The sequence below is a fragment of the Pinus tabuliformis genome, chromosome 4_2 (genome assembly GCF_031772625.1).
Source record: "Pinus tabuliformis cultivar Carrire ecotype Pingquan chromosome 4_2, CPIR1, whole genome shotgun sequence".
Classification (NCBI taxonomy): Eukaryota; Viridiplantae; Streptophyta; class Pinopsida; order Pinales; family Pinaceae; genus Pinus; species Pinus tabuliformis.
Genome location: NC_142304.1, coordinates 1,073,906,521 through 1,073,927,315, shown reverse-complemented (window position 1 = coordinate 1,073,927,315; position 20,795 = coordinate 1,073,906,521). Strand labels below are relative to the sequence as shown.

The 20,795-nt window shown below is 39.4% G+C and overlaps 1 pseudogene; it reads right to left on the bottom strand.

Annotated features, from left to right (window-relative positions):
* The window catches only part of LOC149173362 (E3 ubiquitin-protein ligase UPL6 pseudogene), a 50,464-nt pseudogene extending 30,875 nt beyond the window's left edge, over positions 1 to 19,589 (bottom strand).
* Between the last annotated feature and the right edge of the window lie 1,206 nt (positions 19,590 to 20,795).

The following is a 20,795-nucleotide window of genomic DNA, read 5'->3' as shown; positions in this document are numbered from 1 at the left end:
GGTAGTTCTAGATTTTTCTGACTGTTGATTCGACTGCTCAGGATTAGTGGCGATCTGTACTACATTAGTTGAAAAGAGCCATACAGGGAGGCCGATTGTCAATCCTGGAAGTGACAATGTAGCCATATGAGGCACACCAACATCTCCCCAAGAGGAGAAGGGATTTGGACTTCCGCCAAGGTTACTTCCTTGGTTGGTGGGCTCCATACTTTTCAACTGAAAGATCAACGTGGGAATAACAGGTGATTATGTTCCGCTTAAAATAAATTTTATTAACGACGCTTTTAGACACAAACTTGCTTTTTCATGTTTTAAGAGTCGAGAAAAAGCTAAAGATGACTCTAGTCGCCTTCGATGTATTAACGAGCCCAGGTGACAAATGCTCGGTTGGACTTTTTTAGTTATAGAGTTTGAAAAAGGCCAAAAGAAACTGCTCTGGAGATCTAGGCAGAGGGTGTGCAAAACCTTTCGTGAAACCACAGAATACGTTTTACGGTACGGGTGGTCGATCTTCGTGAATGCTGTGTTCACTGCATCGCGATCAGTAGGGCGGCCGACACGGTTTCCTAAGGATAAAGGATAAAAGCCTATAGGGGTCTCCCAATATACGTGACGGTACGCGGGAGCTCAAGTCCGTGTTAGTGCCACCGACCCTCAGGAGGAATCACCCACTTTCGTAGAGATCGACAGTCACTATGTTTAACGACGCCGGAACACGTCTATACCTAGACCTCTAGATGTTTGCGTTAAATTCCAAAGCGTTGTTATGTAAATTGAGTTTATTTTAATGTTGATCTTTCTTAACAGTTTTCCTTTCAGGTTCGCCACGAGATGTATATATACAACTTCCTATATGCAATCTAAGATGAGAAGCAAATCTTTTCAATCTTTCAACTTTGAAAACCTTAATCTACTGAGGGAAAAGAAAGACACAACTTTTTCCACAGATCATAGAACACACACTAAAATGCACATTTTCCTAAATCGTCAAGCACACAGTCAAATGCAAAATGCACAATGCATGTATTTCTTTTCGTTATCCTTAATGTTGATGCTAGACAAAAAGGAAACTGTTGTATAATTTTGAATCTAATTTCAAGTAGAAATAAACAAGCTTGTCCACAATCAAAAAGACACCTTATGATAGACTTGTTTAAACAAAGGAAATGTATAGATTCAAACCATAAAATGAAGAGCAAACAAACTCAAACAGCCATGAACAGTAATAAAACTAACTCATAAGATCACAAAGAAACTTTTACAGTTCAGGATCTAAGAGGCCACAGCTATACTGGTTCGCTTTTCACAATGGGAAACTGTAACTGAAACAAGAAATACTGAAAGAACATTCACAGTTTCATCACACAACTGAGGCGGAATAATGTCAAGGAGAAGTGGTTTACAATAAGTACAATGACCAGCAAGCAATCAGCAAAAATCAGTGAAAACAAGGCCAAGACACAAAGGGAAAGCTGAGCAAGACAATGGCTAACTGGACCAGCGCAGGTTCTAGTCTGCCAGTTTGACTCTCAGCGCAGTTCCCGAAGGGAGCACCTGCGCTGTAATGCAGACTGCCTGTGGACAGCCTGCACTGACACACGAGAGTTTTGTCTACAAAGTTTTCTAGGTCATAAAAAGCTCAAAAATGCACTGTTTTTGCTGAAATAAAAAGCTATAGGTAAAGTACAGGCTAAGGGATGATCAAGAGGATGAAGATCTATCACAAAGAGTAAAGAGTCTTTTGTAGATTAGCTCTTTAAATCTTGAATTTGCTCAGCAAATGAGCAAGAGTAGCAGGCCCTCTACTTCGCTTTTGATATAGTCAAAAGCTTTTCGATTTTGTACTCTTTTCTTCAAGAAATGAATAGCAAAATACTACAAACACCAACAAGATACTAGGGTCCCCAGCGGAGTCGCCAGTTTGTTGTGGGAAAAGTATCCGATGCGGATGACCCTATCCCTACTCTAAAGGTGACAGTCTTTAGCAACAACTGAAAGTAAAGCTTTGATGTTTTCCTTTATGAAAGTACAGAGAGAAGGAAGAAAAGATTAACCAACCTGGTGTCTTGCGCTTAGTCGATCCTTATCCTCTCTCTTTGTCTCTTGTTCCCAGCTCCTTGCTCTCTTTGCTGGTCCAGCTACACACAGATCTTGCACAAAACAAGAGAGGAAACTACAAGATACATGTACTCATAACTGATGCATGGATTAGAGTGAATCAAATATACATGTAAATACAATACATCAATGCAATACAAGTATATAGGAGAACATGCAAAACTTTATTGATAGAAGTAACAGGGTTCTGAGAAGGTTACAACCAATGATGGCTCCAATCCAGCAGCACCTACCCAGCAGCAAGAACTCTCCTCTTCACCTCTAGTAAAACAATCACCCAATAGCTCTAACTGTAAACCAACAACACCTCCTTGCTTTACACAAAATTCCAGCCTCCTTAGACCTCATAGAAGAGCTCTATATATAGGAGAGAAGAAGAGAGGATGAGTCAGCTTGAGACTGACATGAAGCTGCCTTGTGTCCTCTCCCTCTTCAGTTAATCTTCAGTTCTTGAGTCCACTTGGAGATCCTTGCTTACACATGGTGATCAAGTACCTCTTACTCATCACAGGGCGAATCTCATGAACCAAGTGTCAGTTTGGAAGCTTCCTGGGCAGTTGACACCTTGCAGGATGACTGTGCCACTTGGCCAATCTCGCCCAGCACAAGTAGCCTTCATTAATTTTGACTTCCAGCGCAGGTACAAGGAGGGACAGTTGCATTCCAGCGCAGAAGCTCAGTGGAGCAGCTGGCATGATCCAAAATAAGCCTGTTTTGAAGTGTTTTCAGGTGGAGAACTGATTGGAAGTGCTGTTGTTTGATGACCTTGTTCTTTTAGGGGTAAGAACAACGTGTTTAGGGACTGAGGATCCCTGTAATTATCGACATTTCATGCTCCATGATGCGAGGCACAAAAATGTCTATAGCACGGAGTCCATGAAAATGCATCTTTCTTCAATAATGTTGTTAGAGGTGCTGCTATTCTCCCATAATTCTTAACAAACTTGCGATAATACCCTGTCAACCCAAGAAATCCTCGCATATGCTTTATGGATGTGGGGATTTTCCATTCCTTAATGGCTTTAATCTTGCTAGGGTCTACCTTAACTCCTTCATGAGATACAATATGACCCAGATATTCCACCTCCTGGACTCCAAAGAAACATTTGGATCTTTTTGCATATAATTGTTTCTCCTCCAATAGTTATAGCACCCTGTCAACATGTTCAACATGATCCTTCCAAGACTTGCTATAGATTAGTATATCATCAAAAAATACTAACACAAATTTTCTAAGGAATGGTTTGAAAATTGAATTCATCAAACCTTGAAATGTTGAAGGTGCATTGGTAAGGCAAGAAGGCATGACCAAAAATTCATAATGACCTTCATGAGTTCTAAATGCTATTTTCAGAATGTCTTCAGTCTTCATTCTGATTTGATGATATCCTGAACAAAGATCCAACTTGGTGAAGTAAATTAATCCATGCAATTCATCCAGTAATTCATCAATGACAGGAATGGGGAACTTATCTTTAATAGTGAGCTTGTTGAGCTCCCTATAATCTGGACACATGTGCCATGATCCATTCTTCTTGTGCACCAATACTACTGGAGCAGAGAAATAACTTTGACTTGGTTGAATTATACCAGCCTCTAGCATTTCTGCAACCATACGTTCAATTTCACTCTTTTGGACATAGGGATATCTGTATGGCCTGATGTTTGGAGTAACACTTCCTGGAATCAGATGAATAGCATGATCATGATCACGCCTAGGTGGGAGACCTTTGGGAGTCTCAAATACCTTGGAATGATTGCCCAGGACTTTTTGGAGATCTGGAGAAATAGATGATTCCGATGTGGAAACATCTAGCGAACATAATTGTGCAATTACATCTCTTTGCTCCTTTTTTAGAAGCTTTGTCATACCATTAGAGTTGATTATCTTTCCTGGTTTCCTTGCAATACCCCTTAATTCGACTTCCTTTCATTCCGTAGAAAATTTGATGAAAAGTTCTTGAAAATTAAAAGCTATGGTACCCAAGGATTGTAGCCATTGGACTCCTAGTACAACATCAACACCTCCCATTGGAATGGAAAGCATTGGGCTAGTCAATACATATTCTCTCATGGATAGCTTGATATTATGGCACTTTCCAGAGCAATTTATTGTTCCTCAATTTACAATCATCACTTGACACTCTGGTGCTGGATATAGGAAGCAATTCAATTCTTTTGCTACCTTACAATGAATAAAATTGTGGGTGTTTCCTGAATCGATCAACACTATTACCTTTTTCTTCTTGATTTGTCCTTCTATCATGATGGTTTGAGGAGTGGTAATTCCCACCAATGCATTACAAGATGTGGTCGGATTTATTTGTTCTTCATCTAGGCTTTGTTCCTGGAGTATATCCTCTTCTTTTAACCTTTCTTGCTCCTTTTCTTCTTCCTCTTCACAATCTATGTAGAATAATTTCTTCTCAACACACTTATGACCTTTAGTGTATTTGCTATCACAACTATAACAAAGCCCTTTTGCTCTTTTTTCTTTCAATTGTTGTGGTGTCAACCTTATAGGTTGTGGAAGACTAGGGGCAACAACACTTCTGTCTTTATAGTTGTGAGTGGTATGCTTCCTGGTTGCCATAATTTTTCTTTCCATTTTTCTTGCTAACCTGAATGCCTTCTCTAATGAATCAGGTTCCCAAAGGCGAACATCATGTTGAATATTATCTTTTAAAGACCCTATGAACACATCAATCCTATGCTCCTCTGGAATATCTTTTACCCTTATGTTCAATTTTTGGAAGTCCTCAATGTGCTCCATTATTGAACCCTTTTGTTTGAGACTTATCAATTGGCTAAAAAAAGTGTTGCTTTTTGTATCCTCATAATGTGCTATCAATTCTTCCGTAAAAAATGCCCAAGTGATAAATTGTTTATGAGAGCAAAGCCATTGATACCATACAAACTGATTTGGTTCCAAATATAAAGTTGCCATACGTACCTTTTGTGTGTTTTGCACATTATTGAGATCGAAGAATTGCTCCATCTGTAATATCCATGTAGCGGGATCCTTGCCATAAAACTTCCTCATATCGATTTTTGGAATATGGTGGGTCTTTGATCCAACATTAGAGTCTATGGAATCATGATTAACATTTCTTTTGTTGTCATCATGAGTTTTCTTTACTACCCTTTCACCATTAGTGACCATTTCTTGTAGCAACTTATTCATATTTATCTTCAATTCGTCCATGTCTGTCTTCAAATCTATCTTCAAATTGTCCATCTTAGCTTCTACACCTTTCTTTAAACCATCCATCTTAGCTTCTACATCTTTCTTTAAACCATCCATCTTAGATTCTGTTCCTTTTTGTGCAAGTGACAATTGTTGCACTTGGTCTCGTAATTTTGATATATCATGTTGCGTTTCTTCCTCTTCTTCATGGGTCATGCTAGAGCTTTCAGGTTGCCTACTAGGTGTTTGCATTTTCTTTCCTCAGGGCATCAATTACCAATAATAATGCTTTACTATGCCCTTTGAATTCCTTCAAACTAATTTTTCAAACCAATCTTATGCAAAAATTTAAAAAAAAATACACACCTTTTTTCACTTTGTAGGAGCCTGATATTGAATCTGATGTATCTCTGTAATTTCAGATCATCCAGTTCTAAATTTGTGACCTACAGTAACCCTCTGTGTCCTCTTTCCAATGCCACAAGTCTGACCCAAATTTGATTCTCCAAGGAAGAATTATGCGAAATCTCCCACAGTGACTTGATTATAGACTAGTTCAGTAGAGCAAACTTGTACGACATGCCACGAGTCACTGTTTCGACCTTTGGATCTGAAAAATGAATAAAAGAAACTATAGTCCGTCTTCTTTCTGTACCTTCTTACAAAATTTCAATCTGATCCCTAGAGAGAAAGGTATGACGATTTTCCCCAGGTCACCTGTTTGGAATGTAATTCAGGAGTCTGCAAAAATACCAACGTCCTCAGACCATATCTCCACAAATGTAGCGCAAAAAGCTCTGAAATTCGGACCCTAGGTCTAGCGTGATCTCTTCTCAAATGGGTTATGTTTTTCAACTTCTGAAATGTCGCAAAAAAAAAGTTATAGCGAAAATGCCACGATGACCTGTTTGGGGCAGCGAAACCCTAGATCCAAAGCTCCGATACCAAATGTTATGAAACCAGCTCAAGAAAAAATAGAAAAGATAGATCAACGCCTTAGAATTCAGCCTCTTCGAGGGGGAAACCTCCTTTACATTACATAAATGAACAATTCTTGGATGATTCAAATGACAAAACCTCCTTTCTATATATAGGAGTTTAAGGAGTCACAATATAATCCAGCCGACCTAACAATAATAATATAAAGCCACAAAAATAAAAATAGAGGGATTCTATGGGGCATAGTAATAACAATACGGGGGCAATAGGGGCACAAAAATATTAATAAGGGGTATAACTACAATAGTAATGGGGTAATCACTAGTATTATAGGGACCCAACAAACATACTGGTGTGCCAGAAGAAGTCTCAGACAATTCTGGAGGAGCCACAATTGGTGAAGCAGCTTCAGGAGGTTGTGGAGCAGCCAAAACTAGAGAAGCCAAGAGGAGATCGAGTAGAGACATCTACTCATGCAGAGACCTCCAGTAGGGGGAAATTTCAAGCCAAGTTGGCAGAGGCATCACATGCATTCATACCTCTAGGTAGGAGGTGGGGCGATGTGGAGTGATAGTCCCAAGAAGGATAGATTAGGGGCAGGATCATTAAGGTACCCAAACTCTTTGATTATACCTTGCTACAGGAGCCCCACAAGGAGTAGTAGGACTAGATAAGTGGGTAGAGATAGATGCAGATGGAGCGGTAGAGAGAGCTACAGTGTAGGAATCCCAAGACAGTGCAGAGCTAGCAGGCTGCAACAATGCGAGAGGCACAGGAGTGTTGCACCAGTGCAGGATGGCACAGAGAGGTGTGCAACAGTGCGAGATGCATGGAGTGTTGCAGCAGCTCAGAGGTCATAGAGGGAGCACTTGTCAGTGGTAGAGGAAGCTTCAGCATCAGAGGATGTTTCTAGCCCAACAGGGAGGTCAGTTGGGAGTTTTTTTTGTTTCTAGAGTTGTTGGAGCATAACACTTGGGAGAAGTATTACATGTAGAACTTTCCAAAGGTTCAGGATTGGGTTCGAGTTGAATGCCTTTCTTGTTGAGAGGGAGTGTTGAAAATAGCAAAAAGAAATGCTAAAAATAGATGTGCTAAAAATAGCACTGCTATAAATAGCAGTTTGGGTACGAGTGCTGGATTGAACAACAGGGAATGAAAAATGGAAGTGATAAAAATAGCATTGCTATTTTTAGCAGTTCGAGATGGATTCCAATTTTAGTCAGTCCCTAGACTAAAATAGGAAGTAAAATTCGAATTTGAACTTAATAGCTGTTTGAAAATAAATTAATTAATTCACCGTGCGTTAATTAGTTGTGAAAAATCAAACATGAAGTCTATGTGAGGACATGCAATAGTTTCTCCATTAATTGAGGAATTTATCCATCATTTAAAGAGATAAGGATGAGTTCTAATTTGAGTTATAATTAGTTGGCTCAGTTAATTGAGTCAAGTCCAATTAGATTGATTTAAACAGTTTGTTTAAATTAATGTAAGTTCAGTTAGTTAATGCATGTTTGGATATAACTGTTTTTCTTCAGATAACTGAATATTCTCTCATGAATAACTCATGCATGTCAGTTCAGACAGAGACCTAGTTGAGATCAAAGGAGGGACAATGTACTATCAATTGGATGGATTTTTCCTATAAAGGAAGCTTATCCATGGAGAAGGATTTATCTCCTTTAGGATTGCGCAGTTAGATTAGAGGTTAGTGAGTGTGTGAAGAGGCCAATTCACACAAGTGGCTACATTGGACCCCAAGGAAAATTGTGCAAAGAAATAGGAGGCTTGGAGGGTAGAGGAGAAGGTTTGTGAGAGGCCTTTGACTGTCTATGAGCAATAGAAGGATTATACTGAGAGCTGGTTAGCTTCTAAGCTAAGGCTTTGTGTAATTCTGTGACTATTTCCACTTGTATGAAAATACAGAGTTGGGGTTTTGGGATGAGGCTTTCCCCAGGTTATTTATTCAGTGTTATTTGTCATTGCTTTTCATTCTCAGTTATATGTGTTCTCATTGATCGTGCTCAAATTGATTAAGCTTCTGCAAAGTTTTGTAGAAGTAGATCTTGTATTGTGTTTTAGTATATTGGATAATCTGTTGATCTACAGTGAAAATTTCTACATGGTATCAGAGAAAAGGTGATCAAAGCAGAGAACAATATACTAGATATTTCAAAGTTTTGAGTTTTAGGCTGCGAGTTTTCAGAGCAGATCTAAAAAATTTTGTGCAAAATTTTTAGAAACAAATAGTAGATCTGGATTCATTGCGGAAAAAATACCCAAAATCAAAAACAAAATCGGTTGAATCGGAGTTCGTATGAGGGAGATATCGTTGATTTAAAATTAGCTCTTTTTCAAGAAAATTTCATGACGGTGGAAAAGATGAAACATATTGGTGTGCTAGCCAAGAACCTTTATGCACTTGAGGTTCAAGATGCATGCACAGCCTTGAGGATCAAGGCAAATGTTGGAGACTTGGTGGTTGAGAGGGAGAGTACATTACCTCTCAACATGCAGTGCCAGAAGAATTCTCAGACAATTGTGGAGGAGCCACAATTGGTGAAGCAGCTTCAGGAGGTTGTGGAGCAGCCACAACTAGAGAAGCTGAGAGGAGATCAAGTAGAGAAATCTACTCGTACAAAGACCTCTAGTAGGGGGAAATTTCAAGCCAAGTGGGTAGAGGGATCACATGCATCCATACCTCCAGGTTGAGGTGGGGCAATGTGCAGTGACAGTCCCAAGAAGGTTGGATTAGGGGCAAGATCATTGAGGTACCCAACCTCTTTGATTAGACCTTGCTACGGGAGCCCCGACGAGGAGTAGCAGGATTAGCTGAGTGGGTAGAGACAGATGCGGATGGAGTGACAGAGAGAGCTACAGTGCAAGAATCCCAAGACAGTGCAGAGCTAGAAGGCTGCAACAATGCGAGAGACACAGGAGTGTTGCACCAGTGCAGGATGGCATAGAGAGGTGTTCAATGGTGCGAGATGCATGGAGTGTTGCAGTAGCTCAGAGGTCACATAGGGAGCACTTGCCAGCGGTAGTGGAAGCTTCAGCATCAGAGGATGTTTCTAGCCCAACAGGGAGGTCAGCTAGGAGTTTTTTTTGTTTCTAGAGTTGTTGGAGCAATAACACTTGGGAGAAGTGTTGCATGTAGAACATTCCAAAGGTTCAGGAACGGGTTCGAGTTGAATGCCTTTCTTGTTGAGAGGGAGTGTTGAAAATAGCAATAAAAAAATGCTAAAAATAGAATTGCTAAAAATAGCACTGCTATAAATAGCAGTTTGGGTACGAGTGCTGGATTGAACAACAGGGAATGAAAAATGGATTTGCTCAAAATAGCATTGCTATTTTTAGCATTTCGGGATGGATTCCAATTTTAGTCAGTCCCTAGACTAAAATAGGAAGTAAAATTCGAATTTGAACTTAACAGCTGTTTGAAAATAAATTAATTAATTCACCATGAGTTAATTAGTTGTGAAAAATAAAACATGAAGTCTATGTGAGGACATGCAACAGTTTCTCCATTAATTGAGGAATTTATCCATCAGTTAAAGAGATAAGGATGAGTTCTAATTTGAGTTGTAATTAGTAGGCTCAGTTAACTGAGTCAAGTCCAGTTAGATTGATTTAAACAATTTGTTTAAATTAATGTAAGTTCAGTTAGTTAATGCATGCTTGCATATAACTGTTGTTCTTCAGATAATTGAATATTCTCTCATCAATAACTCATGCATGTCAATTCAAACAGAGACCCAGTTGAGATTAGAGGAGGGACAATGCACTATCAGTTGGATGGATTTTTCCTATAAAGAAAGCTTATCCATGGAGAAGGATTTATCTCCTTCAGGATTGCGCAGTTAGATCAAAGGTTAGTGAGTGTGTGAAGACGCCAATTCACATAAGTGGCTGCACTGGACCGCAAGGAAAATTGCGCAAAGAAATAGGAAGCTTGGATGGTAGAGGAGAAGGTTTGTGAGAGGCCTTTGACTATCTATGAGAAGCAGCGGGATTATACTGAGAGCTGGTTGGCTTCCAAGCTAAGGCTTTGTGTAATTCTATGACTATTTTCCACTTGTATGATAATACAGAGTTGGGGTTTTAGGCTGAGGCTTTCCCCGGGTTATTTCTTCTGTGTTATGTGTGGTTGCTTCTCATTCTCAGTTATATGTTTTCTCATTGATCGTGCTGAAATTGATTAAGCTTCTGCAGAGTGTTGTAGAAGTAGATCTTGTATTGTGTTTTAGTATATTGCATAATCTGTTGATCTACAGTGAGAATTTCTACAGGGTAAGTTCCACAGGGTAAGTTCCACAGAAAGAATACCAAAAGGACACCACTCACAACCAGATCTCAAATTAATACACCATTATTTTTGACGTGGTTAAAACCCTCAGAGTGCAAGGAGGGAAACAGTCCACGGCCTGTCCCAACGTGGGTACTACAGGCAATTTATTAATCAAAGAATGAAAATTTACATAAGCTTCTCTCATGCACGGATTACCCGAACAATGACCCTCCATGCGCTTTAAATAGAACTCATGGACCAATCGGGTGTCAAGCCACGGATCAAGTGTCGGTAATACCGAGGTGAGAGTGAACCGTCGGATCACTACATATCGTGACCGTCGGATTGTAAGTTACAAAATGTACAACGGTAAAGAAACACACTTTACCTAACTCTAACCTAACTCTATACTAGACCAAGTTGAACTTAACTATATCCTATGTGTCGGAATATCCTAACATCCCCCCTTAAGAACAACTTGGGATAGGATTGAAGGATTTACAAATATGACACAATAGGAGAAGGAAGGAGGCACTAGAGCCTATCCCCCCTTAGTGACAACTTCCTGAACTCCAAGCATATATCGAAGTTTAGTGAACTTCGCCTCTGTGAGAGCCTTTGTGAAGATGTCTGCAACCTGATCATCTGTTGGACAATATTGCACTTCAAGAACATGGTCATGAATGAGCTTTCTGATGAAGTGCATGTGTAGTTCAATGTGTTTGCTGCGCTGATGCTGGACTGGATCTTTGCATAGCTGAATGGCACTTTGATTATCACACCAAAGTGTGGTTGGATGCTGCTGCTCAAAGCCAAACTCTGATAGGATCTGACGAAGCCACAAGGCTTCCTTACTAGCTTCCACGGCACCACGATACTCTGCTTCTGCTGACGAAAGAGAAATGGCAGCCTGTTTCTTACAAGCCCATGTAATAGGTCCTGAACCAAGAGTGAAGACATAACTGGCAGTAGACTTCCGATCATCAAGGTCACCAGCCCAATCAGAATCAGTGAAACCAACTAACAGAGGAGCTGCTTTGGCACTGTAATGAATCCCAAACTGTACTGTACCTCGAACATAACGAAGTATTCTTTTAGCTGCTTTCCAATGACTTTCACGGGGATTTTGCATAAAACGAGCAACAAGGCCAACAGCAAAGGAAAGATCAGGACGAGTATGGGTTAAATACAAGAGTTTTCCGACAAGTTGACGGTATAAGGTAGCATCAACTTCAGGAGAAGTACAAGAGACTGAAAGTTTGACTCCAGACTGAAAGGGAGAAGGGGCTGGCTTACAGTCTTCCATGTGAAAATGACGAAGAATATCACAAGCATACTTGGACTGGGAAAGGAAAATACCCTCTTGGGATTGCAAGACTTGAAGACCGAGAAAATAGTGTAAGTGTCCTAAGTCTGTCATTTCAAATTTCTTTTTAAGGCTGGACTTCACATGGTTTATAAGGTTGGGATCACTACCAGTAAGAATAAGATCATCAACATAAAGAACAAGGATGATAAAAGAGTTTCCCACTTTCTTGGTGTAGACAGTATTGTCAGAATGACACCTAGAAAAACCAGATTCTAAAAGAAAGCTATCCATTTTGGCATACCAAGCCCGAGGAGCTTGCTTGAGGCCATAAAGGGATTTCTTAAGTCGACAAACGAGGCTGGAGTCTGTTTGTATGAAGCCAATGGGTTGTTCCATATAGATTTCTTCCTGCAAGTCCCCATGCAAGAAGGCAGATTTAACATCCATTTGATGGACTTCCCATTTTAAAGAGGCAGCAAGGGAAAGAACAAGGTGGATAGAGTTCATTTTGGCAACTGGAGAGAAGGTTTTAGTGTAGTCAATGCCTTCAACCTGTGAAAAGCCCTTAGCAACTAGACGAGCTTTATGTTTATCAACTTTCCCATCTGGTCCATACTTGGTTCTGTAAACCCATTTGCATCTAACAAGTTTGCGTCCCTTTGGTAGAGGAACAAGATCCCATGTATCATTTGTCATCAATGAATGATATTCTTCATTCATAGCTGCTTCCCAATGTGGATGGCCTGAAGCTTCTGCAAAAGTGTCAGGATCATGATTTACTGGAGCTTGAGCCAGTAAAGAAGAGGCTCTTTCAAACTGAGAACGTGTACGTCGCTGATCTGTAGGATCACCGGCAAGATCACCTGCTGCATCCCGAGTAGCACGGACCCATCTTGGAAGTTGAGGATCCTGAGAAGGTGGGGGAGGATTATCATCCTCGCTTTCATCATCAGAAGAAGAAATGTTCTCAAAGATAGAAGAGATAGGAAGAGGTGGCACATCCGCCGGACTAGGCTCGCAGGCCGATTTATTTTCATCAAATTTTACATCTCTTCTAATGATAACATTTTTGGACTTAAATGGAATAAGTCTATAACCTTTTACATCTTCAGAATATCCAACAAAAGTACATTTCTCACTCTTAGGTTCTAAAGCTTTATGCTTTTCATCTGGAATATGGGCCCATGCTTCACTTCCAAACACACGAAAGTGACTTACATCTGGTTTAATGGAACTCCAAGCTTCTTCTGGAGTGATATTCTCTAGAACCTTAGTAGGAGTGCGATTGATTATATAATTTGCACAATTAATTGCTTCGGCCCAAAAACTAAGACTGAGTCCTTTAGATTGCAGCATACAATTAGCCATTTCCTTTAAGGTGCGATTTTTCCTTTCAGCTACACCATTTTGTTGTGGAGTGTATGGAACAGTATGTTGCATTTGAATTCCATTTTCAGTGCAAAAGTTGATGAATGCGTTTTTAACATATTCTCCACCATTATCAGTTCTTAGCTTAAGAATTTGATGTCCATATTGTTTTTCAACAAATGCTCTGAAGGCCAAAAAAGTGCTAAATACTTCGCTCTTGAGTTTTAAGAAGTATACCCAAGTGCGTCTAGAGAAATCATCAATGAAAGTTAAGAAGTACTTGCAGCCAGAGAATGAAGCAACAGGAAGAGGACCACATAAATCACTGTGCACAAGCTGTAAAGGGGCTGAGGCGTGCCAAGAGGCACGTTTGTCAAAACTATCCTGATGATGTTTTCCGAGTACACATCCGGAACAAACACCATCTTTGCAAGATACCATAGGAAGACCTGTCACCATATTTTCTTTACATAGATGCTGAAGGGAGCGATAGTTTAAGTGACCAAACCGCTCATGCCAAAGTTTGCTCACTTCATCATTATGAGCAACAAACACTGAGGGAAGATGGGATGACCCAAAGTTGTGAAACTTATACAACCTTTTGGAATCATCAGCAAGACCAGTAGCTAGGATCTGTTTAGGATCTTTTAGATCCTTGATTACAACATCATGAGGTGAAAATTCAACAATTTTACCTTCACCTGAATGAGTTATCTGATAGACAGATAGAAGGTTGCAGGATAAGTTTGGAACACATAATACATCATTGAACTGACCATTGTCTAGATGAACAGTTCCAGTCCCTACAACATTAAGAGATCTATCATCACCAACATATATATTTTTGGTGTTACAATCATTTAAAGAAGAAAACATGGCTTGGTTTTTGGCCATGTGACAAGAGGCTCCAGAATCAATGAGCCACTCATGAGAATGAGAAGAAGAAGAAGATACATTTAATGCATAACTAGACTGAGATGATTGACGATGACATGCAGAAAATGCCGTTCCGGAAGTTGAAGTTGAAGTAGGCTCCAGATGGATGTTATGTTTCTTCATTGCGGCTTCCAAGGCTTCCATCTTCTTAAAGCATTTAGATTCTAAGTGGCCATCTCGATTACAAAAGTTACAATGTCTATCAGTCTTCTTCCATTTGTTTTTATTGGGCTTATCATTTTGCTGAAATGATCTTTCATTTTGAGGCTGAGATGGTTTAGGACCATTCTTTTGAGGATATGACTTCTTAAGATTCTTTGAATTTGGGTGCTGCTGGGCGGCTAACGCTTTTGTGGAAGAGTTTCCAAGATTAAGAAGACCAAGGTGTAAGAGTTTTTCTTGTTCTCTTATTAAGGAATCACAAAAGGAGTCAAAGGAAGGGGCCTTGTATTCTTGTCCTTGACAAATGAAAGCTTCTCTTGTAGAATGGAAAGTGGAAACAAATACATAGTAGGCTGGTCCTAACTTAGTAAGGATGGAATAAATAAGGTTACCATCATCTTTCTTAACTTTAACACCTTCCAAGAGATATCTAAGGGTCTTGAATTTTGACAAGAAATCTTCAATGCAAGAAAAATTATTAGGATCCAAAGTAAGCAGCTCATTTTCAAGTTGATGGGATCTAATTTCATTTTTAATCCCAAAAACTTTAGCAAGTTTTTCTAATGCTTCATGAGGAGTCTCAAGTCCTGCAATGTGGAATCTAAGATCAGGAGAAATAGACATCCCTATCAAACCACGTGCTTGATCTTGTCTATTTTCCCATTTTGCCGCCTTGTCTTCATCTTTGGGTTTCTTCTCTTGGTTTGTGGCTATTCTGAAGAGACCTTTACTTCTAAGTAAATCTTCCATGTATTCTACCCATTGGAAGTAGTTAGTACTGTCAAGAATGACTTGGCATGGAATTTCCATTTTTTTTTAAAACACTAAAGCTGAAGATGCTGAAAGTAAGTGTACCAATGTATAGATCTCGAAAAAATAGGCGGTTTTAAAAAAAACGGCTCTGAAAAAGGCTTCCGGATGAAGAAGTTATGGATTTTTGAAAAAAAACTTGTTGACGTTGCCGGCAAAGTGCGCGAATGTGCGGGAATGAAAAAATCCGCCCCCACAAAATGGAGACTTGAACCCAAGACCTCTACTCTCTAAAAATAGCTTTGAACCAATTGATCTATACAAAAAATTTGAGAGAGAGAGAGAGAGAGAGAGAGAGAGAGAGAGAGGGGGGGGGGGGGGCGCTCGATTTGCGTGCTTGCCTTGAGAAAGCTATTTTTCCCTACAAAACACAAAAAACAAAACCCAACACGAATATGCAAAGAAAAACGAACCTTACGGCTCAAAGTTAGCTTTAGTCAAAAAACTAGAAATTTTAAAAAAAATCTCAAAGTTAGCTTTATCCGAAAAACTAAATATTTTTCTCAATGTTTCTGATTTTCCGAGATCACACTAAGGTGCAGGGAAAAGAGCATACGCATGAGAAAAATCCTTCCTTTCTGTTTCTGATTTGCCCAGATCGCACAGAGTCGCAGGAGAAAGAGCATACGCAGAAATGAAAGGTATAGATCCGGTTAAAAAAAAAGCTAAATAAACTGAGACCGAAATAAGCAGAGAGAAATTAACAATAAACTGCAAAAAACACTGTATACCTCCCGATCTAAAAAATGACGCAGCTAGGGCTACCGGAAACCTTTTCGCATGAAACGAAAGGGGTTCCTCACTGGAACAGATGCTCCGAACGCAACAGAGCAGTCCTCTCGGCCCGAAAGCAGTCAGAAACAACAGATCTAGGAAACGACAACCGCATGCAGTTCTACCGGCTTCAGATTTGGATCACCAACGGACGCGGCCCTCAAATAGCTCTGATACCATGTAGGAATTTACAGGGTAAGTTCCACAGAAAGAATACCAAAAGGACACTGCTCACAACCAGATCTCAAATCAATACACCAGTATTTTTGACGTGGTTAAAACCCTCAGAGTGCAAGGAGGGAAACAGTCCACGGCCTGTCCCAACGTGGGTACTACAGGCAATTTATTAATCAAAGAATGAAAATTTACATAAGCTTCTCTCATGCACGGATTACCCGAACAATGACCCTCCATGCGCTTTAAATAGAACTCATGGACCAATCGGGTGTCAAGCCACGGATCAAGTGTCGGTAATACCGAGGTGAGAGTGAACCGTCGGATCACTACATATCGTGACCGTCGGATTGTAAGTTACAAAATGTACAACGGTAAAGAAACACACTTTACCTAACTCTAACCTAACTCTATACTAGACCAAGTTGAACTTAACTATAACCTATGTGTCGGAATATCCTAACACTGTCAAGTGGCGTGCCTTGGTTGTTCCCAAGAATCGATAGATTGTACTCCTCATTGGTTTTCAAACAACATGGGCATACCAGATATTGACTTTTGATGGTATGCTACTGTTCAAGATTTCTAAGGTAGTCCATAGTGAAATTCCTTGTTTATTACAAAACCATTTAATCCTAGTTTGTGTAGACAAAAGAAAAAATGATGGTCTTAATCCAGTAAGGGTAAGGGAAAGAGGTGCTATGTGTCTAAAGACCTATGACATTGTAACTGCATAATTGTTGGGAATTGTATATTCGATTTATCCAAATGTTTTTGAACCAAAATAACGACGCAATGAAGGACAACTCTGTTACAACTATGTCATATCAATTACAACCCAAAAACTCATCAAATTTACACCATCAAACTCGGTCGGAACAAACTCGGAATATGGTCAAATAAATAATTACTAACTAAATCGACAACCTTCCACATCACAATACAACCTTCGACGTCATCACCTTCTTGTTGTCCGACATTCATCGCCCCATGTCCAACTGTCAAATAACATGTCCACATCCTATCTATGGCCAAGCGTTACGTCTCCACACTCCACCATGAAGGCTCATCGTTAGTCAACTTGTTACATAAATTAATTAATTTAATTAATTTAAATTATTTAATGTATAATAATAATAATAATAATTTAATTATTATTTAAAAATTAAATAAAAATAAAATCTGAAGGAGAAACAAAAAAAACTTGATTTCATAATAATAGTATCAATGACTTACACATACTAGAAAGACGTGGCAAGGAAGGAATTATTAGCAAATAAGCTTTGAGGAAAAATCTTTTTGAAGAGGAAGGTAATGTTATGAATATAAATAATATAAAATAAAAATAAATAATGTAAATATTAAATAATCAAAATAATGATTATGCTAAGTAGTCATTAAGTTAAGTGAAAAAACATTTCTAAAAGACATGCCCTGTCATGAAAGGACATCTGCCTAGGTATATATGTAGGGCCTCATTGAAACATTCAACATCTTTGTATATTTTTATATATATTAATAAATTATTATTACAAATAATTTTTTTGTATTTTTACATTAAATCCAATAGGCTATAAGTTATGTTGTTTCAAATACAGACTTATTAATTCTCTAAATTTACCAACATAATAAAATTGAATAGCAAATCCAAACATTGTTCGAAAACTAACCTTCAGAAATGGATCAATCACATGACCAAAATACGTGAATTTGAACAAAATTACAAACTGCTCAAGTTCACCTTTCTAGACAACTTCACTCTCAAGCTAGTAATCTATAGTCTAAAAGGTCATGTTATTAAAATTTTCTCCATAAACAAACATTGTAATAGTTAAAAATTACCATATACAACATTGTAACAGTGAAACCTTATACATTTTTTTTTTGTTGCAGGGATTTCTTCAAAAGATTTTGCCAAGAGTAACTTTGTTAATTTTAATATGTGGTTTCCATATCTCTCTTAAGATTGAGATACTTAAAGTTGCTGTATTGAGGCTGTTAGTCTCCTATACCAATAGGGTTTCATTTTTCATGATTGACAGTGGAAGTGCCAAAAATGTTCATCTTTGATGATACAAAGGTTCTATTTTTGTGAAGGAAACAGACAGTTAAAAAATGTAAAGAGGGTATGCCTTAAAAGAATAATCAAAAGGCAAGAAAATGAATTGGTCAGAAAAAATAATTGAAATGAACCCCAAAGAAAGACCAGGAAAGTGGCCAACCAAAATGCCACTGCTATCTTGATGGATGGCCCAACAGTTCAAGCTGGGCCATGCCATGTTTTAAATTGCCTGTTCTAGACTAGAGAAAGAAAATCTGTCCAAACAGTTTAAGCTTGGCAGATTAGTAGTTAGGTAGAGAACAAAGGCGCCCAACTGCTTAATCTGGGCCCTTGGAAGTGATAAGGGTAGTTTTAGATAGCAAATCATTTGAAAAGAAAAAGAAAAGATCAATTGAGGGTTTGCAAGTCTAAGTGCACCCTCCCTGAAGTAACAAAAAATGCTAGGTACTAAGATGGGTAGGTAGACAGGGGTTGCCGAAGCCTGATTTTCTTCATGAGTTAGCTTGACAAAGAAAATTTATATCAGCAAGAACAGAACTGTTTATTCAGCATTTTGATAACAAAATATGGAAGCATGTCTAACTTCCCCTGTTTTCCCAGGAAATCTTTTTCTAACATCCCTCTAATGGACCTTGGAATTCGCTCAACAAGTCCTAGCATCACTTTATCTTTTGTGAAATATTAAGCCAAGGTGTTGGTTTCCATCACACAAGAAAGCCACATTTCTTGTGTAAAATCATTTCTCACTCTCATCTGCTTCTAAATCTAAGTTTACTCCTTAAACTTAGCTCCCTGTTCCTCTTTCACATCTCAAACTCATATTCACTTCTAACCTTATTATTTAACTCCCTAAGTGTTCCCCTCCCCCTACTATTATCATATTTTATGTAAAAATCCCAAAAATATGTACATATCCTCCCCTTGGGCAATTTAGCCATATATCCCTAAAGTGTGAAAGTATAATGCTCTGATGTAAATTGATGTTCATATTGTATTCGGGGATTAAATTAACACTTGGTTGATTTAATAACCCTTACCCATCATACAAATGGTAAATTCATGTGTTTCCCAATTGTTTTATAAATTTTTGCAAAAACCCACTCTAGCCATTTACCCAAGGTTTCATATCTCGGCGCACTTTACCAAAAAAAAAATATAATTAAAAAGTCGCTGGGTCCCGCCGTATAGCGCTGACATTTTCGCTGTCCGTCATCCGTCGGATCCGGGCCCTACCATCCGACAGTCCTCGGCGATTTCGGACCACCTCCTCCGTCCGTCCGTTAGCGCCCGAAAACTGTCAGAGGATGACGTAGGGCCAGGGACACGTGCCCGTTTTTTATTGTGTCAGGCGGCCTCTGACCATTACCGGGCTCGTACTAAAAGCGGTCCGATAATACCGCTTACCACCGTTTCTTACCGCCTTTCCGTCCTCGTCCACATCAGCAGTTACGTCACCCGCCATTTCACTCTCTATCTGACATGGCCGCCGCGTCATCCCTCCACGTCAGCCCAGTCACGCGTCGCCACGTCATCCCGCCGCACCCGGGCCCGACCAGTTACGTCATGCCAACGTCATTTATTAAAAGGCGCCAAAAATCTCACTTTCACCATATTTTATGCAAAAGTCGTGTTTTTTCTCATTTTTCATTTGAGGAGCTTTTTGCCGCCTGCATGCCATTTTACGTTGTTTGCGCCAACCTCCAAAAATTTGAACTCCTGAGCTGTTGCCGCCGCGGATTCACCACGGTCAGCACCCCACCAGCTGCGTAATTACCAGGTATTTACCATTCCTCTACGCAACCTGGTTTTTAGTCCTCCACTGTTAAAAAATTCAAATTTAACCAGTCAATTTCCTTGTAACTCCAAAACCAAACTAAATCAGAGGGGCGTCCCGGCTCTAAACCCGTTCAATTCCCGCACTCACTGCACCATTTTGGCTCAGACCCTTTGTCAAGCATTCCCCACTTCGCAAGGCGATCCACTGCATTATATATTCATCCTTTTCGCCTCTCTCAGCAGCATTTTACCTCTGTTTCACCCAATTTACCCCTTTTTTCTCTGCAAATTACTTTATCCATCAAAATTCACTGCTCAGTGTTACCATCTATTACCTTCCACAAGTGAATGTATTTCCAGACTTCATCCATCAGTGTTGTGAACACTATGAACCCTCTCAAAGAGCAGTTTTGGCTCCATCTGGGACTGTTTTATTTCACATCACTCCTCAATCCATAAATGAGATGCTAAGCTTTGAGCCAACTAAACCTCTGGTGCCCCTTTCTATGAATTTTCTGCTCAAACAAGGTGCCAAGCTGTCCAGCTCAGAGATCACAAGGATTGGCCAATTGTTCATGCTCCCAGATTACTAGCCCCAACAGCCTCCTCCTTATCTACATGTCTGGTTCAATGAAACAGGGAGACTTCTAGTAGACATGATATCCTGCATTTTAGGATTCAATACCAGTGAGTTTGTGGATGAAACAGTCTTGGTAATGCTATCCATGTTCACTCCAGGACAGCCCCCTGCTGTCCAGTATGATTATGCCACATTCATTGCTAATAGAATTCATGAGAAATTCATGAATCTGGAGAGAGAGAGGGTATTCAAATATACCTCATACATGTATCATTTGATACTATACAATCAGCCTGACAGTTTCCCTGTTTT